This window comes from Phalacrocorax aristotelis, chromosome 14, assembly GCF_949628215.1.
Source record: "Phalacrocorax aristotelis chromosome 14, bGulAri2.1, whole genome shotgun sequence".
Taxonomy (NCBI): domain Eukaryota; kingdom Metazoa; phylum Chordata; class Aves; order Suliformes; family Phalacrocoracidae; genus Phalacrocorax; species Phalacrocorax aristotelis.
Window position 1 is genome coordinate 16,464,874 of NC_134289.1, and position 21,336 is coordinate 16,486,209.

Consider the following 21,336-nt stretch of genomic DNA (forward strand, 5'->3'; position numbering starts at 1 on the left):
ACCCAAAAACTTCTGGAAGAGCAACGCTTCAGCATTATATAACAAAGAGGGCTCCTTTCTATGGTATGTATCCTGTAATTCAGGTCTTCCAGACTTCCTGAGCCGAGACTGTATCAAGACCTTTCTTTTCAGTAGTAAGAATTTTGGGTTTTAATTGCAAGGACAAGCATACCCTTCACAAATTTAGGTAATTGCGGCAAAGAGTTCCACAGGTTATTAATGTCTTTTATGTGGAAAAGCACTTCTATTTGTTTCAGCACTATTACAATTTGAAGAAATAGAGAACAAGCGTTCCCTATTACTTCTCTGCACAATTTAAGATTCTACCAAGAGGAACTATGCAGCCCTCGGACCTCTGTTCTAAGCTCATGCTATTGGCCTCTTCTCATATGGAAACCTTTCCAGAAATTGGCTCACTGCTGTTCCCTTTTCTAAATCTAGTGTGTAGGGTCTTTTTGAGTTGAGGACAAGAAATACATATAATATTCAAGATGTGAGCCTCTTATAGATTCATATTAATATGCCTCATACTCAGTATTGCCTCAGAATTTTTTGCAATTGTGAATCTGCGTAGGAATACAGAAGCGAAAAAACCCTGCAACTGCTTACCAACCTCACAGTGGTATTTTGGCACATAAAAAAACACGTGCATGAAAATCTTCAGAGCATTTCCTCCAGCTAAAGATTTTGCACCAAATTCTTAAGAAAATTCAGCTTGGCAAATATTTTTTCAGAATAGTTTGAATGTTTTCAAAAATGAAATTATGGAACTACTAACGTGACCATGTTACTCTAAGGAAGCTGGATTAGCTAAATGGCCATTTTAATAGCCTATTTATAACACTAAGTTTTTACTGTTGCAGAGACAGAGGCTTTAAAAACAATGAATAGTTTAAAATGGTAGTAAAAAGTAGACAGCGAATAAATACACAGATTGGAAAACTGACATTTTGTACTACAAAGAGTCTTTAAATCGAAGCGAAGGGGTAAATGCATTGACTGAGGTTTCAGACCCTCAGATACTTAAGTTGGTTCCAAGTGCTGAGAGCTTAAGCACTTTCACTGAAAAACAGACAAATACAGAAATAAGAGTCTAAATTTATCCTTTCTGAAGGCCTTATCCTTAATCTCTTTTCATATGTAAGATTTATCATATTGCTTTGCCAGGGGTGTATCAAATATGGGGAAGTGACTCAGTCCTCGCATTCAGTAAGGAAGCTGCTTTTTAATGACATCATACAAAAACATTAGCAATAAACCTCCTCATAAATACAAACAGAAAACTAAATCATAAGGACTGGGATGCAGAGAGAAAGACTGAGAAAGAGAGAGAGGGGATACAAACGATCTCATGACACGGAGTCTAATTTCTGGAGAAAATTCTACTTCAATTTACAGTAGTGTAGAGAAGGCTCAGCAATTAGCTTGTTTACTCATTTAAAATACTGCCAGACGAATGGATTATGTTTTTTGAATCCTTTACGATACAGAACTCTACAATTGACACATTTGTCACCATCCTTAATCACGGATATTTGTGCAAAGACTTCAGCAAGCTCTATTCTGCTCCAATTTAAACTCATTTAAATCCTGCTCAGCTGTGTTGTGGAATAACTCTCCGCATAATTTAAACCTGTGTTTGACCATAATTTGGGTCCTTATCACATCTGTATTGAGAAGCATCTTCCAATGCACAAGCAGCAGTCGCCTAGAACAACTGGAATTCCACGGCTAGTGCCTGTCCGTCCAACCTGAGGAGCTGTAGTGACTTACGCTCCCCTGCCACTGTTTGATCAGAGTATTTCTGGAATTCCACAGTAATTAGCACCACAATATTCCAACTACTGTAAGAAGCTACAACCCACTTTTCAAGGGGGATATGCAGGGGCTGCTGCTGCTCCACATGCAATAACCTAGCCAAAACCCAGGGAAGTCTACACTGGCAGAGGACAAGATATTGGGGGGGTGGGGGGAAGGAAAAATATTACTCTCACTTTATCGTTTAGGAAACAAAAGCTGAGAGAGAACAAATGTTTTGACCAAGACTAGGCAAAACAAGGACAAAGATTGGATCCAGATTTCCTCAGGCTCATTATGGGTCCTGTATCACAAAACCATTTTGCTCAGAGAACGGGTGGCAATCACAGTCTGACCAGCAGCCCACTGAACTCAACAGGAAAAGCTCTTGCTATTTCCAGCGGGGATTTTGATCGGAGTCCATCGGGGTACCCAACGAGTGTAGCTAAAAGAAACCTGCGGCTGGAATAAAGCTGAGGCCATACAACAACAGACTAGATAATTTTTTTTAAGGCATTTCTAAATCAACAGCCATGAATAATATAATATTCATGGAGTCCCATCTGGTGTTTAGTTCCGTTTATAAAAATACTTTGCATTGTTGGTCCAATAATTCTGACTTAAACTGGTAAAGTGATACACAGGCCTTTGAAAACAGTGGTGGGATAAGAAAATAACAAATTGAATAAAGGAGAAAAAATAAGCTTGCTTTAGTCTGAAGGGAATAAAAGTGAAGCCTTTTAACCTTACACATAAGTTCCACACCATTGCTTTTTAAAATCAGTTGAAAATCATTTAAAATCAAATTGATTTTGGCTTTTACATTCAGATGCACTTCAGCTTTTCACTTACTCGCCGATACAAGTAATGTCTGGAGCTGACCTGTGTTTAAAATGGGTTGAAAATCAGTTTGTATGTTCACATGCTTATTGGAATTCTCTCATTTCCATTTCACTCAGAGCCAATCACGATCAGATTAACTTGCTGGGGAATATGTCAAGAGGCTGATTTCATGGGTGTTTTAGCAAATAAATGGTTCCTAATGTAGTGAAACATTTTTTGCTTATAACACGTTGTCTATTGCCCATTTTGTGTCAATAAATGGGAAAATGGATAATCAGAACTGTTCATATTTATTCTGAAAAGCTCTCTTCTCCATCATGTGCAGACCCATAATCAATCATGAAAGAACTGTAAAATCACAGGAAAATATTTCCTAGTTTACAACTGCTTTTTTCCACTAACAAAATCTGGTATATCTGCAGCCTTCCAAGTATGGAGCGGTAGGGTAGGCTCCTGAACTGGACGCTCCTATGTTCACCTGCTGCCATCCAACTGTGGTTCATTTGGATTGGGTAACTGCTATCTGAACTGACATTTAGTCATCCAGTCTGAAAGCAAGTATGCCGAAACGATGCAACATAACATGCTATCAAGGCTGTAATAGGACGTAGAACACCTGCCATTGCCTTGGCTAGAAGGGATGAAATGCTCTGAATTGCTTTGTTTTCAACATTCTCTTCCCCATACTCCTCAGATGTCCATTTTTACTTAATTTGTCACTGATGCTTTAAGGAGAGAGGAATGGCGTAGCAGGAGAACAAGGAAATGTGAAGCAGATGCCCGAGTTCTATTACTGACTCTGCTGGTGACTGGGTAAGCTGTTTATAGCGTTGTATCAAGTTCATTGATTTAGATGGCTTGGTTTTAGGTTTCCAAACTGAGGTGGTGTACATGGTCTGCTTTCCACTGTGAGTCAGTACTTCAACACTCATCATCTTCAAAAAAAAGAGAGAGTGAATCTGCAAGTGACGTGGTAAAGGTCTCAAGCTGCACATCTGAAAACTGCACACTTGCAATTAAATGATATCAGGAAAATATTGACTGTAAGCTCACAGTAAGTCAGTTTACTTGCCCGTAAATGAGAAATTAAAAATGCATCACGAGGAGAGATGCTGTGGGCTCAAACAGCGCTTTGGAGGTCTCTGCAGATCTCAAATGAGAAGTCAAAAATCCACGTGCAAATATTACGTTTCAGAGATGCTGAGTGGGAAAGGAGTGGGAGGTTATATAACCTGATAATATCAAGGATCTGAGAGAGATTAAACTATTTAACTATTCAGCAGTGAAAAGAAGTCAAGAAGGATCACCGCAGACAAGGAACAGAAAGACAATATAGGAACTGACTTGCAAAGGCTGACATTCCGCTTCAAAGAGTATTAGTGCTAGAGAGTGCTTACAAAACTGTAAGTCTTTAAAAACGAGTCTGATTTAATAAATATTTACTAAATTGTATAAGAATTGCCTGGGATCAAGCTATAAATATTAAATCGCAATGTAAATATTAAAAGAATGATGGTTTTGCAAATAATCAATTTAAGATTATAAGAATCTTTGGATTAAACATAAAAAATAATAATAAAAAAAAAATCCCCGAGAGTCAAACAAAAACCCTGACGGTTAGATTCCAAAAGAACAATCTACTCAGAGTTCCTTTCATGTGCCAACAACTATTATTTATATTGCTTATGCACTTTCATCATGACAGCCCTAACACTGAGCAGAGCAGATAGAGTCTAACAGTTACCACATTAGTAAAAAAGCTCTCAGAAGGTAAATAAAGTGAAGTGAGGCTATATTTTTGGATCCTGGGAGATGTAAGGCCATCCTGATATTCTGCTTATATTGATTATTTTATATTGTTTAATGAATTTCTGTACTATCTCTACAAAATAGCTGTTGGCTCAATGAATAGAGCTTGCATTTAAAGGAACCACCCTATTAAAACTGGTTTTGTTTGTGCCTGGAGAATCAGAACTGTTCCAGGCAGTTTCTTTCAGATTTTACTTGAAAGCTCCCATTCCATTAGTATGACATTGTTTCAGAGACAAAGCTTAACCATAGTGTCTTTCCCCTTTAAAAGGTAATGACACCATCTAAGCAAAAACAACAGTGGGGGGAAAAAAAGACCCCCATTATAGCAAACGGTGGTATTAATGAAATTCTGTTTGTATTAAAATTTTCTTTCAACCTCGGTCTTCCCGTTCAGGGGGATAGTGTCAACCTGTCAAACTTTTAATCAAGAGCAGTTCATTGATGCTTCCATTATGTCAAAAAGTCTCACGTAGGTGACTTCAAGGGGAGACAGCAGGTCTGCCTTTCTCAACATTCAAGGCTATGAATTTTTCATTTCTCACCCCCAACTTTTAATTTCTATTGTATTTATATGAATAGATATAACGTATTTTTTTATTGCAGCAATTTACAATTAGTGCAGATTTTCAATCAAGCTGTAAAGCCAAGAGAATATAAAAGAGGTAAATACATGAAAGCCTACTTTCTTAATTTTTAGGTTGGTAGCAAGGGGCCAGAGGGCTGAAATCTATGCGTTCAGAGAGCCTTTTACACAACAGCTACTTCAGCCAGATTTCACAATACAGCATCATGATTCGCAATCGACAGTTTCCCTAGGAATTATTTCACCGAGGTGGTGCATTTGCAGACATGCTGATGTTAATGACATAATTCGGGCTACTGAAGAGTCCTCACTCCATTGCACTGAACTCAAATTCAGCACCAGATGCCGACCTCCTGCAGTAGCTGCTTTCCAGCAAGAATGAAATGGACAAAAATTCAGTTTGACCAAGTACCCATGGCTTCATGCTGTTGGGAAAATGCTGAATTTGGAAAACAAAAATAAAGAACCCCACGTGGCAACTTTACAATGCCTTCCTCTACAGCATATCACTTACTGATCTGCTACAGGTGAAGTTATAAGGGTACTGCGACTAGGAACATCTCTCTCGCCCTGATCCCAGGGAACCGAAGTGATTTCTTGAGGGTGTTAAGAAGGTGATGGTAACCGAGAGCAGCCTTAAGAGAGTCCTCGTTTCCACGTCAGTATTGGCATGGCATACGGTTGACCCACTGTGAAAGTCAGAAAGATTTTCATACCCTATGCAGGCAGAAAACAAGTTAGAAGGAAAAGCCCAGTCGCCCCAGCTTCTCAGTTTAGTCCTGCAAGAATTTGATTGACTTTCGTAATAGAGTTTCTGCTTCTACAGTTTCCACCATAATCGGGAACACAGCCATCTTTTTGCATTCACAGTAATATCCATTATTTATCAGTTAGATGTATGGTGAGATGAGTTTTGACTGAAAATACTGTGTTGCTTCATGTTCAGGAAGTGAAGCCAGGGAGAATTATGATATCCTGAAGGTACAGTTAAAGAAGCCTCCAGATCTTGGGTTTTTAAATAAGTTTGCAAAGGCATATTAATGGGGAGTGTACCACATAATCCATCTAAATAATTTACTCTTCGCTATTCTGCCAAAGGAAAGATTCTCATCCAAACAGTTTGGTGGTTTTTGTTGGGTTGTTTTAAACCTATCACGTATAATTAGGAGACGACTATATGGGTCATTTATAAAGCCAAACAATAAGACCAGAACTCCAGTAATGTGAAATGACCAGCTAATTACAACACTGGTTTAAATTATGTTCCTAGGTATTACTTGTTCTTTCCAAAATGGGCTGGATATCTGCACTATTTATTCAGCCCCAAAGACCAATTCGTTCTTGCAAACATATTGCACGTTTAAAATGTAGCAAGGTTTAAATCATCCAGGCTTATTGTTTTAACTTCCAGCATTTCATTATTCTACTTAATGGTTTGCACATTGTTTTACACAAGTACAATATAGTTTTATTGTATGATGTTAAAAAAAAAATCTGTATCCCATTTGCTTCCAGAAGAGATGAGAAGCGATGGGACAGGAGACCTAAACTACAGGGATGTTTTGCTTATAGACAGAAAAAGCTCAAGGTTGTTCAACATATACTTAATTGGGAGATACTCGCTCTGAACATTAGCAGCATACGCACGTCTGAATTAGTCCACCCGTAAAGGTCGGATCGGCAGAAATATAAAGAAACTGGGCCAGCCCAATCTTTCTCCCATTGTAGTCAACTGGGACGTTGACAGCTTTAACTGGGCCAAGAGAAGGCCCTAATTTAGGCCCTGTGGCTTCTGCTCTGGAGCAGGTTTTGTGGCTGGGGATCACGGCTTGGAGACCCCCATCGGGGGGGGGAAGTATTAAACCTGCCAGGTAGTCCCTCAAAACATAGAGGAACTGAAGGTAGAGCCTGCAGCCTCTGACACAGCTCCCTCCTCCCCCTGGGCAACCTCAGCTGGCAGCACCTGGGGGTCAAGAGCCCCACAGGAGTGGCTGGTTTCACGATCTCTAAGACTGCGGGTGCCATTGGCTAGAGGGATAGAAACAGTATGTTCCCACGGCGAGAGGAAAGCATTCTGACAGATTGCCCCCACAAAGTGTAGGTATTTGCCTTTAGCATCAGGAGCTCTACTAGGAATTAAAAAATATATTTCAGATGGTTCTTTTTGGTGCAATACAAAAATTGCTTTTTCACAAATACATTTTTACCAAATATTTCCACAAAGCATATCCAGTGTAATAGAAGCACTGTAACTGCAAAGCTCTTTAAGGATGGGTACTTCCCAAGTGCCCTCAATTGCTCCTGTTCTACTTGCCTTGACCTGTTGCGTCACGTTATGTGATATCAAACTGCCATCGTGTTCCATTTTAGAAGTGATTACGCTTCATTGGTGGGCAAAGTTGCTGCTTGCTGAGTGTTTGTGAGGTTTGATTAATTAGTGCTTATGAAGTGCTTTGAAATTCTTGCATGAATGATGTTACGGAAACACTGAATATTGCTGCTGCTCTACAGGCAGGTACATGATTAAAGATTTGATGTTGCAAGGTGTGGCTGGGCCTTACCTTCTCGTTGGGAAAACGTTCTGGTTTCCTCCGAATTCCCTCTGGCAAGCTAGTTCAGTCTTCCAACCAAACCAAACCAAAACACTTCAATCTTTCTAGGGTAAGGAAAAATAATAATAATAAAAAGATTAGATTAAGGGTATTTCTGAGAACTCATTGCCTGTCTAGGATATTGCACCTCTAGGTGGTCTGATAAACTTCAAGGGCACCTTGGTGATTAAGTTCATTCTCAGACTAACTCAATTTTCTTCAACCCCCCTTTTTTTTTTTTAATCAACTAGAGCTCTTTTAATTGCTTTCTCCTCTGGGTATCCGACACAGACACCTGACTGCCTGTTAAAGCATCTTCCTAAGGCATCTTTATCTGTGATATCCTCTCCTTGGCTGGAGAGACCCACCTGTCCCCCCCGATCTCTCCTGCCCAAAGGGAGCTGTTACATGTTGTATCCCTTTCCATCATTTCTGACTGTAGGCCCGACAACTCCCATCTGCTCTGGGAATTACAGCTCCCCACAGGCGATTCATTCCTGGCCAAGGCAGGAAGCTGCCAGGCTAAGCCCACAGCCAGCCTTAAAAGGCCCAAGCTGAAGATAATTATTGCACAGCCCTACCTGTTTAAAGATCTCTCCAACTTGCTCGTTGCTGCCACACTTGGCTGCAGCTATTACCACGCTGTCGCGGCCCTTCTAGAGCACACTGCTTCGTAAAGCGAAGGCCAGGATTCCTCCGTCCAGCGCACAGGTGCCCGGTGCCATTTGAGAGGCCCTCAGGCATCCAGGACATCTGCACGGGAATAGCAGATATGACGCAGGACCTAAAGCAGACTGACGCTCCACCAGGGGGGTGATCGGATGCCAGACAGGCTACTCCGTAATAGCTAAAACAACGCGGATGCCAGCGACGAAGCCACCAAGCTCTCCCCGTACTGTTCAGCTTCCCTGTTTTCTGTTATTATTGAGGGCACCTGAAAGGCTCAGTGCCATTGAGCCGGTGTTGATCACACACTTCACGGCCCTTTTGCCTTGCTTACATTAGCCTAACAGACTACGATCCCCTGGTGCTATCTTTGATTCCAGTCACAGCACGGTGCCTCGAGTTTCATTTTTCCTGCTTGCTCTACTCATTTCACATCCTGCACCCAGTAACAACTTTTTTTTTTGCTGTTACTTTTCATAATAACTTCATGACTAATTTCATACATACCTTCCTACGTATAGTAACTCTGAGTGTTGGGTCCTTTGCACTTGCTTACCTTCCCAAGGACCGTAAAGAAAAAATATCGACTGTTTTTGCTTTCGCAGACATGCTCACCTAAACTGCAAGGCCAGTGTCTGAGCACATGTCTCTGTTTAAACCGTAGGAGCACTTAGCATTCATGAGGTTCAAAATAACCAGGCCAAACACCCTTATTATCTAACTAATGCTGCCATTGGTTTGTTGGCTGCCATCGAGGCTGATGCCATCTTCCTATTCTGTTGTGTATTTTCAGGGACATAAATCTCACGCAGAAATGTTTAAAGGCACCAAAATGTTCAAATGCTTAAACGAAGGGATCAGGAGCCTCTCACTTCATCCCAGCGAGTGAGGTGTAGCACATCTCAAAGTCTATGCTTTCAGTTTTCTGATCATTGTTCTTCTCTGTACACCTTCCAAGAACTGGGTTAGTAATCCGCTGTGGCCATAAAGTTTCTTTCATTAGAAATTAACAAGTCTGTTCTGACCTTTTCCCAGGGCTGGGCTGGGATTTCATGAAGCATTTCTTGTCAATCACTAGATTCTTTGCACAGCTTGCACTGTTCCATGTATGCTTTCAACCGGGTATTCATGCCTGGCCTGTAGATACATTTCCTGGCTCATCTCAGGCATGTCTCTATCCCCAGGTGTGAAATATGTATCCACTGCATGATCTCAACTCTTAAACCTCCGGGGATTACTGTTCAGTTCCATTTAAAATAAAGTCCATGCAGTTCTTCATTCACTTCCTAGCGTGGCTGGGGATGGGCACAACCTCCTGTGACACTTGCTCCTTTCTCTCTGGCCGAGCACGGATTGCAAATTGCTTTGCTGCCTGTCGCACACCACGCTGTGCTGTTGGACTGCCTTGAATGGCTCCATTTCAAAGAGCACAGCCAGTAGTAACTTTCCACCTCATAGTTTCCCCGTTCTACAAATGCCGGGACTCCATCAGTAAATGCTGCAGCCTGCACCTTTACACCAGAGCTGTTTCTATCCCCCTTTCTCAGGCTCCCCCCCGTCGGTGCTTTAGGAGCTCTGCAAGCCTGTAACGCTTTAGGGACTTCTGCTCCACTTTCACTTTTCTTCTCTAAATGCCTTTTTTCCCCTAATATTTGAGCATTCTCACAAGATTCCACATCATTTTCAGTGGTCTAGAAAAGTCCCATGTGTAAGATCCGTGGCTGGGCTCACTTTCAGTTTGCCTTCATTCAGCCTGTCGTTCTGTCTCCAGCACCTGTCCAGAAAAGTTATCACAGGTAAATATCACGATTTTCATTGCCCATTATTCAAAATCTCTTACTGCAATAAAGACGTCCTCAGCTACAACGTTGGTGGCCAGAGGCTCAGTATTGAGTTAATATCAAATACCTCGGATTTGGAGCCGACACCGATAAGCATTTGTGCTCATCGATATCTGCTAGAGGGTGTGGCAAAGGTGGTCAGGCTCTTCCTCCTCAGCATGCCACAGCAACTGTCTCCCTGATTTCCTCCTCAAGTCTTTAACCACCCTCTCCATCACAACAGGATACACCCACGCAGAAAATAATCCACGTAAAAAGGACACAGATGGGAGTGGACAGAATGAAGGTGTGCACCGGGCCCAAGCCAGGTGATTACTCCTACTTTGCCAATTAAAATCCCATTGCCATTTTTGCTAGCTTAACAATAAGCATCTATTTTACATTCAGCTCTTTGTTTCAGAGCAGATGTGTTCATTCTTACTTTTTAAACTATGTCACCTTTCCTTCAACGTGGGCTTAGGTTAATAAACTGTACATCAAGCGCTGCTTAAAAGCTGGCTTCACAGGATGATAACTGATGAGGGAATTGCTTTTAATTACTGTACAAGTGAGTAGATAAAAATCGCAGCCCTAATAATCAGCTCCAGAAACTGACAGCAGCAAAGTCTCACATTTCAAATGTGGATTATTTTTTCTTTCAGCATTCAGCTACAGAAGGCAAATGTTAGCGGTTGGATCATCTTCTGTAAGCAAGCCAAAGTTATGTGTAACATTTCTGGATGCTAATAGGACACAGTTCTGGCAGAACAGAAATAAAGGTAACGTTAAAGATTAGAACAAGCTTGGAAAGGAAGAAAAGCGCTTTTCTCAGCCCAGACTTTCAGAAGGACAATCAGCTCACCTACATCTGCTGCTAGAACTTTTAAAGTCCAAGGACAGCAAAAGCAAACAACTTACTTGCACAGCTATCAAGAGTCAGAGAGAGCATGAGGCTTCCCAGATTGCCTTCAAAACCAGCAGCATTTGGCCCATTACCATCCACACCAGGCTAATGTATTTTTAATAGTTCACCTCCTAAAGAGATACTGCAGACCATGAGATGCAAATTAGCCAGCCAGAATTGAGTGAGTTTGTGCTAGGAGAAATTTCAGGGGAGGATGAAATAAATGAAAGTAGGATTACAAACTGGGTTTGCTGCTCTGGTGAGAGGAGAAAAATGTGCTCACGAAGCCCAGTAAAACTTTCTTTTTCTGCTTTATTAGGTGTTTGCAAAAAAGTCTCAGTTGCAAAGTACGACATGTTCTTTTTCTGAAGACTCATCTACAGCACAGAGGCTCTGATAAATCAGCTGCTTTCTTTTTTAGCCAACTATGCAGCGTATGGGAAGCTGAGGCTTGTATTACGGCTTTGTTAAAACATTAGATGTTGCCTGAAAGCTGCCATGTGAACTCCATTTTAAATGCATTTCAATGCAGGTTTTTACAATAGGAAAAATAAACACTTAGCAGCTCAGGAAACCAGAATCTAAAATACTGTAGACATGGATTTGTTTATTTGTTGCTTTCCTGCAATAGATCAGCCTGTCAGGATACCCTCTTCATGTAAATATTTAAAATCTACAACAAAACAATTCTGATAGAAAAAAATTAAACTCTGAAAAGGAGAGAGGAAAAGGAGGATGCAGAGTTTTATTTATTTAAAAAAACCCACAGATGTGGCTCTCTTTGGATCCATCAAGTGTATTCTTTGATGAAAAGGAGAAATATTCTGATTGTAAAGGTGTTATGTGTAGCGAATGGCACTTAGCTCCTTGAAACCACATGTTCTATAGATTCAAAGTTACCATATTCCTTTTTGGGTTTTTTATGGGGCAATAATTTTAGCTCTCAGAAGTCCACATGAAAACCTGAAAATCCAGGATTTGAGAACTAGAGAAGTTCAGAATAGTAGTCATCTGGAAGTCTCCTCTTTTCATGTCGGTGAAGTATAATGTTACTTCACGCCATTTGGCTGCAAATGTAAATTACACCTTTTTTCAGTTGTTAGGACAGGATAGAAAACCACATAATTCTAATGAGTCATAAATGTTTCACCATTTTTTTTTCTTCATTTAATTCATATGGTGCCAACACCTGTGAAAACAATCAGCATCATAGCTGTGTGCTCTACTTAAATTTGCTTTAGGGTATGCTTGAGTAAAAGCTTTTATATCTCATTTCTCTACATTATTAACAACACGATGCCCTGAATCATTCTATAATTTACGTATGCTCATTTCATTCTCAGCTATTTTATTAGGACTAGAAAAGATGCTCAAAGGCTATGACAGTCTTAATACACAGACACCCCCCCCTTCTTGATTCTTACTGTAACAAAATATCTATAACAAGATCATCACATTATTTTTTATGTGCTTTGGCAGTTTTGCACCTTGAATTACGAATCTAAACTGTTAGTACAAGAGCCATACTACAAAGCTTTCTCCCAAAAGGCTCTGCAACCATCACTCTACGGCGAGTTCCTTCCACGACAGCGGCATCTGCACTGAACCGAATTTTAGGCTATGGCCAAAGGAAAATACTACTTGTTTTCCAATGGGAAGAGAGCAGTGGTTGGAAGCCTGGTTCTGGAGCCAGTAGATGGTGCCGGAGAGGAACATGCATCAGTAACACTGCAGTCTTGCTTTAGTTACAGCTGGGCAATGGAGGGGGGGGTTATGTTAATCCACAGCAGCGGCACACCAGCTAAAGGGCAGGATTTTCAAGAATCCTAGGGGTGAGATTTACAAACACACTTTGGTGTCTGAAGAAACAATGTAGTGACTGGAGGATCCAGAAAAAAGCCTGAATCCTCTTGACTTTCAGTGGATGTCGGGCCTCTGACCACCCCAGGAACCCTTGGTGACTCCACCAAGCATCTCTATGTAGCCCTAAATGACTTCAAACAGAACAATTTGCAAGGGGCTTCTCCTACATTTTTGTAACCTAAGGGTAGAGGTACCGAGCTCTCTCTACATTTCAGTGGGATCGTGGCTCAAACTTCCTCTATAAAATTCCCATCTAAACCCATACAACTCAATAAATACAGATGAGTGAGCACAGCACGTTAAGCTGGAAGGTGTAGAGACCGTGATATTTCCCAAAGAGATCCTTTCCCAAAACGTAGGTTCCAGCGTTACACAGCATATTACAAGTAACCATCCAGGGCCAATTTGTGATCAGGAAGCAGGCCAAAGCTCAGCTGATAAATGCTTCAAACGAAATGTTTGCAGTTGTGATTCATTGCAATAACTTCCATTGCAATCCAGAGGTGGGGACATACTCTAAGTAGCTCAAATACCGAGAGCAGTGCAGGCTTCAGCGGGGTCTTGGGTAAGGAGTCTCACCGTCACAGCTCAGCAACTTAAGTCAACCACGCTAGTTAATTCAAAGCTTCTTAACTGCAGCCTTCTCTCTGCACCGAAGCATGGTCCTGCCCGCGTACATGAGGACACGAGGGCTGAGCCGACCACTTTCTTCCACACCTACAGAATTTTAACGCTGACTTTCAGGTGATTAAAAATAAGTGGTCTGATAGTCATTTCAAATGTGTTTATTCCAGTTAATCTGTACATTTTTACATGGTGTGTCACATCAGAAAAAGAGGTCTACCCTCAGTTTCTTAATGGTTACGAATCTATGCCTGTGATTCCACACCAATGCCCTTACCAGCAGCATGCACAAAAGATAGCACCACTAGTCAGAGGACGAACTTTCCTTTCTCTTTGCTTCTCTTCAGATGACTTCTTAAGAGGTCTTCCATACAGACATGGGACTTTGGGGATGTGGAAGGAAGCACAGAAACCAACCCTCCTCACAGAACTCCCGTGTATATATCTGTTGATTTAGGACAGTAGGCACCAGACCCGGTGTCGTTCAGTGCCAGACGGGAACACAACGCAACGTGACTGGATGACACAGTCTCATCCAATCCTGTCTCTACATATTTGCTGGGATCGAAACCCAATTGCTTCTTCCACTTTTCACCTCTTTCTAAACTTCTTCCTCTTGGTCCACCAGATTTCGCTTCGAAAGCCTAAATGAAAGAGACAGAAACCATCTTCACATTTATAGGAAAGAGGCGGTCCTTGCCGAACCCGTTCAAAAGGCCGCTCAGCATAGCGGGGCTGTGCTTCCTTTATATTGTTTAATTCTCAGTAGTTTACTCAGCTGAAGGTCTGTTTGATTTGAATTGCTGCTAGGATGCTTAGAAAATATGAAAGAAATCTATTTTAAAATTTCACTAAAATTATTCTCTAAGCTCTTGAAGACATCCAGACCGCCTGACCACTGCCGTACCCATGAGATGCAGCATTTTCCATGATGCCATGCTTGCATTCTTAACTTTGAAATGGAACAAGAAGGGAATATTTATACCGGCTGCAACTTAATTTAATTAAATGAATTAATTAAACTACATAAGCTCTCTCAAGCTAGGAGGTCCTGAAGCAAAGAACAGAAAAGAATGAGCTTTACCTTTCTTTCTCAATTAAACCCATCTCTGCTATTGAAATGCTCAACCATAAAATCAGATTTTCACTTATGGGAATGCTCATTTTCCTGACGGTAAGCTGCAAATCTTTCTTAGTTTCAGTTCTTCCACTGTGAAGGCAGCTTCTGTGCTGGGGACTTTAGGAGGACAGTCTTGAAATGTTATTAATGAGAACTTACTGTATGCTTCATATTTGATGTAGGTGCACTCTGCCTCCTAATGGAAGTCGCATGTGTTTTTCCCCCAAGTATGCACTGGCAAGTAATGACCCATCATCAGGCAGTGACTGATGACAATTGATCATATGGCCATCTACAGCAGCAAGAAATTAGAGTAATCTCTCAAGAGAATAATCAAAGAACAATTTTCCAGGGTCACTACTAGCAAAGAAGCTTGCTGAAGAAGAAAACAGACTCAGCCTTCGCTCTGGATTTTCTTTTCTTTCCTGGATTTCACTTTATACACAAGGTTTACATTTGTTTTTAGAAAATTTTATGAGGCAGACTGAAATGTTAAGGGGATTAAGGAATGGGAGACAGCCTTTCACCTCCAAGTCTTCAGCTCAAATCCAGCTTAGGGTGGTAATGAACAAGAAGTATTTACCATTGCTGTTCAGTGTCTATGCAAAATGGATTGGTGGTTCTGGCTCACTTCCTCGCAATAAATGTGCGTGCCACAACTGGCAACTCCGTTGCCATTCTCAGCAGACAGAGCCAAGAATTAAATGAAGCATGGGAAGCAAAGTTACCTCTCCCCCACTATGGGCCAGGGTGGAGGCACACTGGCAGGAGAAGCCTTCTCTGCTGCTGCCTGAGCAGGGCTGTGCCATAGTCGCGCTCAAGGACATCAGTACCGTGGACTGTCAAACTGGCACCTTTTCCAGGAACTGAATTTACTACTTTTCGTAGGAATAATAAAATAAAACCCCAAAAACGTCAGATGCTGTCTAGTGTGGGGCAGACCGGTGACTCAGACTGGGCCATGTTCTTCCTTATGCTAAAGCCTAGATTAACCTGCCATTATAAAGAGATTGAAACTTGATGTAAATGCAATGGATTCCCACTACGTAAGGCTTCTTTGTCCTGCCAGGGACATGGCCTGAGGACAGAAAAAAAAATCAGGACCTTTTTCTTCCCAGCAATCATGACAGATCACTTCTCAGTCCAGGAGACTTTGACTCATTGACACCAGAAGCCACTAGACCAGGAAGTTTGTTTTTCCTTATACCATACACTTCGAGTAATTCCACTGAAATAAATGGAGTCAACCACCCACACAGAGCAGCATAAAAGGGAACCAAACATGCTCCATTCTTTATCTGGCCAATACCGGAAAGAAAAAGTGACTAGCACAAATTCTAAAACGCCACTAACGCTGCTGCTTTGAGAGCATCGGCACCATCAACAGGAAGGGCACCGAGCATCCTTGCACATGCCAACAGCAAGAAGAAAAAGCAACCGAGGCCTTCAGCCTTGGAGTGATTTTACCATTGAACAGTGCTGAATGAAAAATGCATGAAATTTATTCTAAAAATAGAAAGATGGGTCAAGAGAATAATGTTCTCAGTCTACACAGCTAGGCGAATTTATGGTGATGCCCTCTTTTCTATCTCATAGGATATTCACTATGGACCCTAAAATTTCCATGGGTTTGAATGCCTTATTTATCCATATTTTATTACCACTGTAAACATAATTATCACAGAATCTTCACTCTGAAGGTGATTGATAGATTTTGTTACTTGCTTGTCAAGATTGCTCATGCTGGCTGTATTCAGCCATCACACCAACCCAGAGACTGATGACTGTGCTAGCCTATTAATAAAAGTCTATTACAGTACATTGATGCTACTTCTCTCAAACAATATTAATGCAAGCCCTGCAGCAAGAGGCATATTTTTTAACTTGCAACAACACAATGAGGCCTATTTCATTACAATTATTAACCCTTTTACGTTTTACTCAGACTGTCCATTCTTAGCCATAAAGAACAATCACAAAGTCTTCTCACTTTTTGTTTACCATTGTTTTAAAAAGATGATGTTCACCCAGCGCAAGATCTCAAAAGCAACTGGTGATTTTCAGTACCTATTCTTGAGGCTGGTGAAATCGGGACAATACAAAGTGCAGATGGTTTTATGAAATGCTGAGTAGCAATCTTTCAAAAATAAAAGAACCACAAGCTGACAACTCAGAAACTGAAGGGCTCAAGACCAGTCACAGGTTGTGAAGATCTCATCTGTAAGAGCTCGACTAGCAGTAGGCAACGCATTAAAGATATTTCTCCAAATAATATGAGATTGCAAAGCAAAAGAATAATAATAATAAAAAAAACAACCACAAAACAAACTAAGACCAACAAAACCCCCAAACATACCTTGAACATGCTCATGGTCCCAAATGCAATAGGCTGATAAAAGTGGTTTTTTCTGGTTATCAAGCAGGACAGTGTATTTTTCTGTAAATGCTCCTCTAGGATGAACTTGTTGCCTCCTGTCACTAGAGTTTTGGCTGGATTCAAAGATAGTCAAACTGAAATGTGTTGATCCTGCTAAAGAAGCCAAATTATTCACAGATAAGATACTTTCGATACCTCAAGATGGAGGTGGGGGTGGGGGGAACCAGCCTGCAAGTGAAGAAAACAACAAATGGATAAAAGATACTGATCTTTTAATACCTACCAATTGTGGGGTTTTTTTAAGCAGGACTTGAATAAGCCTATAGTAGGCTTCCATAGTGGCTCTGACAGTATTTTAAAAAGAGAAACCCAGAAAACAATAAATCTTCCGACTCTGTCCAACAAAACGCTTACAAAGCATTTAACTTTAAGCATGGGAGCAATATCTTTTCATTTTCTTTGGTGAAGATACTTATCTACCAGCAGTTAAGCATGTGCTTAATTGTTTCACTGTGTGTCAATAACCTTATAAAAACCTACAAGGTTCTTACATGAAAAAACATCAGTTCTTTCGTTTGCAAAATACACACAATTTCCAGAAAATCTAGCTTCAGCAATCATAATTTGAATTACCGTGCCTAGATCCTCAGCCCGCATAAATCACTGGTGCTCCGCTGACTTCGACTGAGCCTACGACCCATTGAAGATACAGCCTCAGGACCTCAAAGAGTGCTGGTTAGGACTAACAGCTCTCAAAGGCCGAACTCTTGGAGCTCAGTCAGAGGGGTTGTGCTGGATTTAGTGGTAATGGCTTAAGAGGTTACCTCTCCCAGCTGTCTGCAGCGGTCCCCCACCAGAAGCTGAAACAGAGCCATCCGAAAGCAACATGGCCCAGCCGTCATCCATACAGCTCAGAGCCAGCACATTAATTTTAACTGCCAATGGTCTGCGAGCTATGACAGTTGATAAACTGGCACTCGCTTGCATCTGCTGCCTCCACTAGTAGGGTGGAAGACCATGGCAAAGTGGCAGTGTAGAAATTAAGGGCAGTAACCCCTTCCTCCACCCCAACAAAATCAATAGCACTTGTTTGCCAGAGCCCTAATCTGCTCAGAGTGGAACTATATGTTGAAAGAAGCAACTCCATTTAACTTCGTTTGTGGGGGGAATGGAGAGGGAGGATTTTCTACATTTCGTGAGGCAGTGAATGGGAAAGAAGTAGTGTATATACAGTACCCCTTGTAATTTTAATTCACATTGCCCCCTCTCAGTGAATAAATCTTGTTAAACCTTATCCTCTCGGAGACCATCTGGATGAAAACCATTCAGGAAACGTCACCATTGGTACAAGAACTTAAATCTCACCATAAATCTCAGCATGTCAAAGCCAAGCATGCATGCCTTAAAGAAACTCTGCAGCTGTGACTCACTCAGACTTGCAGACATGTGTGTGCAAACGGTGCCTCCCAAGGAACACATTGCTACAGTTCGGTAACTGTTAAAAACAAATGAAAGCAAACTCAGGGATTTTCTCATTTTCAGATAGCTTTGACTTTTTTTTTCTTTACATAAAGGAAACAAAATACTTTAATAAAAGCTCCATAAAATTTACTACCCTATTAGAGCCGTACTGTCTCAGATAATCTCCACCCTTGCCCTTATCTTTCTCTGATTACTTCACCCCCTCTTCCAAAATACATGTGCTAATGTGGAAAGCTACGCTCAAAATCGGAAATCATGATTACTTTGCTCTGCAATCTGATTGCCCGTATAGTTAGACACCTGCCTTCCTGGCAAATTTCTTTATGGTAACAGGGTATGAGCAGGTTGGCCCTTTAAATGCCAGATACAGTCAAAACAGCTTTGGTCTGAGCTCAGTGAGAGCACTGCTCTTATCCAACAGCAGATATTCTCCCCTCTCCATCCCCAACCTGGTATAATTGTTTTTACAGAAAAGGATTCCATATTTAATTCACTGATTTCAAAATATGGTAAAAAATAGTGGAAAACATACAGGGCAATCCATCCAGTAAGTGTGTGTGTGGGAAGTAACCAGGAGAATTAATCTAGGCTCAATGCCTTGACCAAAATGCAGGCTTGGTGAAACAAAAGGTTAAGTTTGCTTTGTTTTCACTCATTTATTTCCATAAAGGAACAAAACTCAAAATGTTTGAAAAGGACAAAGATGATTCACATTTGCCCACTTTTAAAAAATATTTCTAAAAAAAAAAAGGAGCTTGTTTGAAAGCATTTAAGTAATAAAAACCTTAAAAAAAACACCCCACCTTCTTAAGCCTAGGTAAATCCCAAGCAGAGCATTTTATTTGCATTTAAGCAAAATATTTTGCTTGACTGAAACAGAAATTTTTTAAGTTTTCTGAATTCTGAAAAATTTTCACCTTAGAACTGCCAGACAAGTTGACAGTCAGCTACTTTTGGACAACTGAAGTAACTTCAGAGCCTGGGAATGGATGGATAAGATGTACTAGATGGAAAAAAAGTTTTGTTGGCCCAAGCAATGGGATATTTCTGATATATATCAATGCACTGCAACTGATGAGCAGAGCTTTCTCCAATAGCTGTGAAGCTTTCCTGATGAGTCAGCTCAGATCCCTGGGCCTCACTCTTGAATGCAGTACAGGTGATCCTGGCTTATTTTTGCAAGAAACTCCAGTTCTGTGCAGCTGCATAACACCACTGCGAAGCACCTCGGCTACCATCGCAACAGCCGACACGACACCGGTTTGTTAACTCAGGCTTTTGGTTGACTATCTAAAAAAATAAAATCAATTACCCCTAGAGGTACTAGGTGCTATCCAGACATGCAAAGACCACGCTGGTGTCCCTGCAAAGTAATCCATCCTTCCCCCACAAGTGCAGAGATACTTACTACTAAGAATTATCAGCCTCCCACTGGAGAAGCAATGTTGTCTGGGCCTCAGTAAATGGGCTTCAGCATATGGTTGTCTAAGAACCGTAGAATGAACCAGTCACATCCCCCATAAAGGAAACATTTGCTCGCTCAGCATGAAAGATGATCAGCAATGTTTTGTTGTCATGCAAGGTGTATTGTTTCTTCTTTTTAAAGCTATCCCATGCTGGGCTCTAATTCCTCCCACATGACTTTCCTACACCAAACCGGGGAGCTAAATTAGGAAGGGGTACTGTTTTAGTCTGCCTGCATAGTCAACAGATGGAGACACGTGGGCCGAATTGCCCTCTGGAGGTGCGTATCGCTTTCCAGCATCAATGGGGGAGCCTCGGGTGATTCAGTACTAACTTAGGTGCCTCAGTTCAACACCTGAAGTCAGGTGGCTCAAACTCAGGAGCAACTCTTGCTGCTTCTCTTGTCCTAAACTGGTGCGTGTTGTTGCTACACGTTGCAAAACAAATGGCAAACACTAATAGTTTTGGTGGAAGTGATAACAGTTAGCATAAAAGTTAGTGCTTTAATCTAAACCTAGTATTCTATTATTGTTAGAGAAATCCAGACTGTTTTGCATGTCCTTCACCTTCACTCCTTCAACAACGCAGTGCTGAATAACCACACATATCATGAGAAATTCCTTTCACTTTTCATGGAAGCTTCACCCAGAGCTAGCCACTACTGGAAGCAAGACAGCAAATTTGCCAGGCCAACTTGCTGCTCCGGTACAGTTCCTCCTATAGCAACTAGTGTGTGTATATATATTAAATTTTTTTCAGCACACAGTACCAGGAAAGGATGACTCAAGCCGAGTTTCACAGGTGAAGTTCAGATGAGTTCAGATCTATTCAAGCCCTCTCAACATTCCCATATGCTTGACTCAAGTCCAAACATTTAATTGTCAGCTCCAAACAAAAACTTCCAATGAAGAAGCAGAGAGGGGATCATGAACTCTGCTTTCCAGCACTGAGGACTTGAGCACTTTTTTTTTTTATAATCTGTCATTTGTACTTTTTCATAGTAAAGGTGACAGTCTAATTCACATATGACCAACACCCATAAATCATGTTGGGGGGAGGAAATATTCATAAATCCATATCAAACAGCACCCAAATTATGACAAATGACATGGCAGTCATAAAATTGCACAAGCACAACTCACCAAGTCATTAATTTCATGGCCGTGGAAAATAAACAGACACATTTTTTTCGCAGCCCTAATAAATTTTAAAAAACTCAAAGAATGGTCCATCTGCTTCGAATAATTTTTAATTTCCTATTCTGTCTCGTTCCCATTAGCTATTCCACTGAGATATTTGCTAAATTCTTTCATTTGCCTCCTCCCATCTGTATTCAATTACTCTATTCCCAAATAGAGTTAGTTTTTCTTTCTCCTAAGCGCAGTACAAA

At 41.1% G+C, this 21,336-nt stretch overlaps 1 long non-coding RNA gene across 1 annotated transcript in view; it reads right to left on the reverse strand.

Annotated features, from left to right (window-relative positions):
* LOC142064491 (uncharacterized) overlaps positions 1-21,336 on the reverse strand; it is a 116,085-nt gene that overhangs the window by 93,157 nt on the left and 1,592 nt on the right. The window contains exons 2-5 of the long non-coding RNA XR_012663132.1: positions 18,366-18,495; positions 16,980-17,153; positions 8,208-10,066; positions 7,597-7,691 (exon numbers count right to left, since the gene is read on the reverse strand). This is a non-coding gene — a long non-coding RNA (uncharacterized LOC142064491). The remainder of the gene's footprint in view (positions 1-7,596; positions 7,692-8,207; positions 10,067-16,979; positions 17,154-18,365; positions 18,496-21,336) is intronic.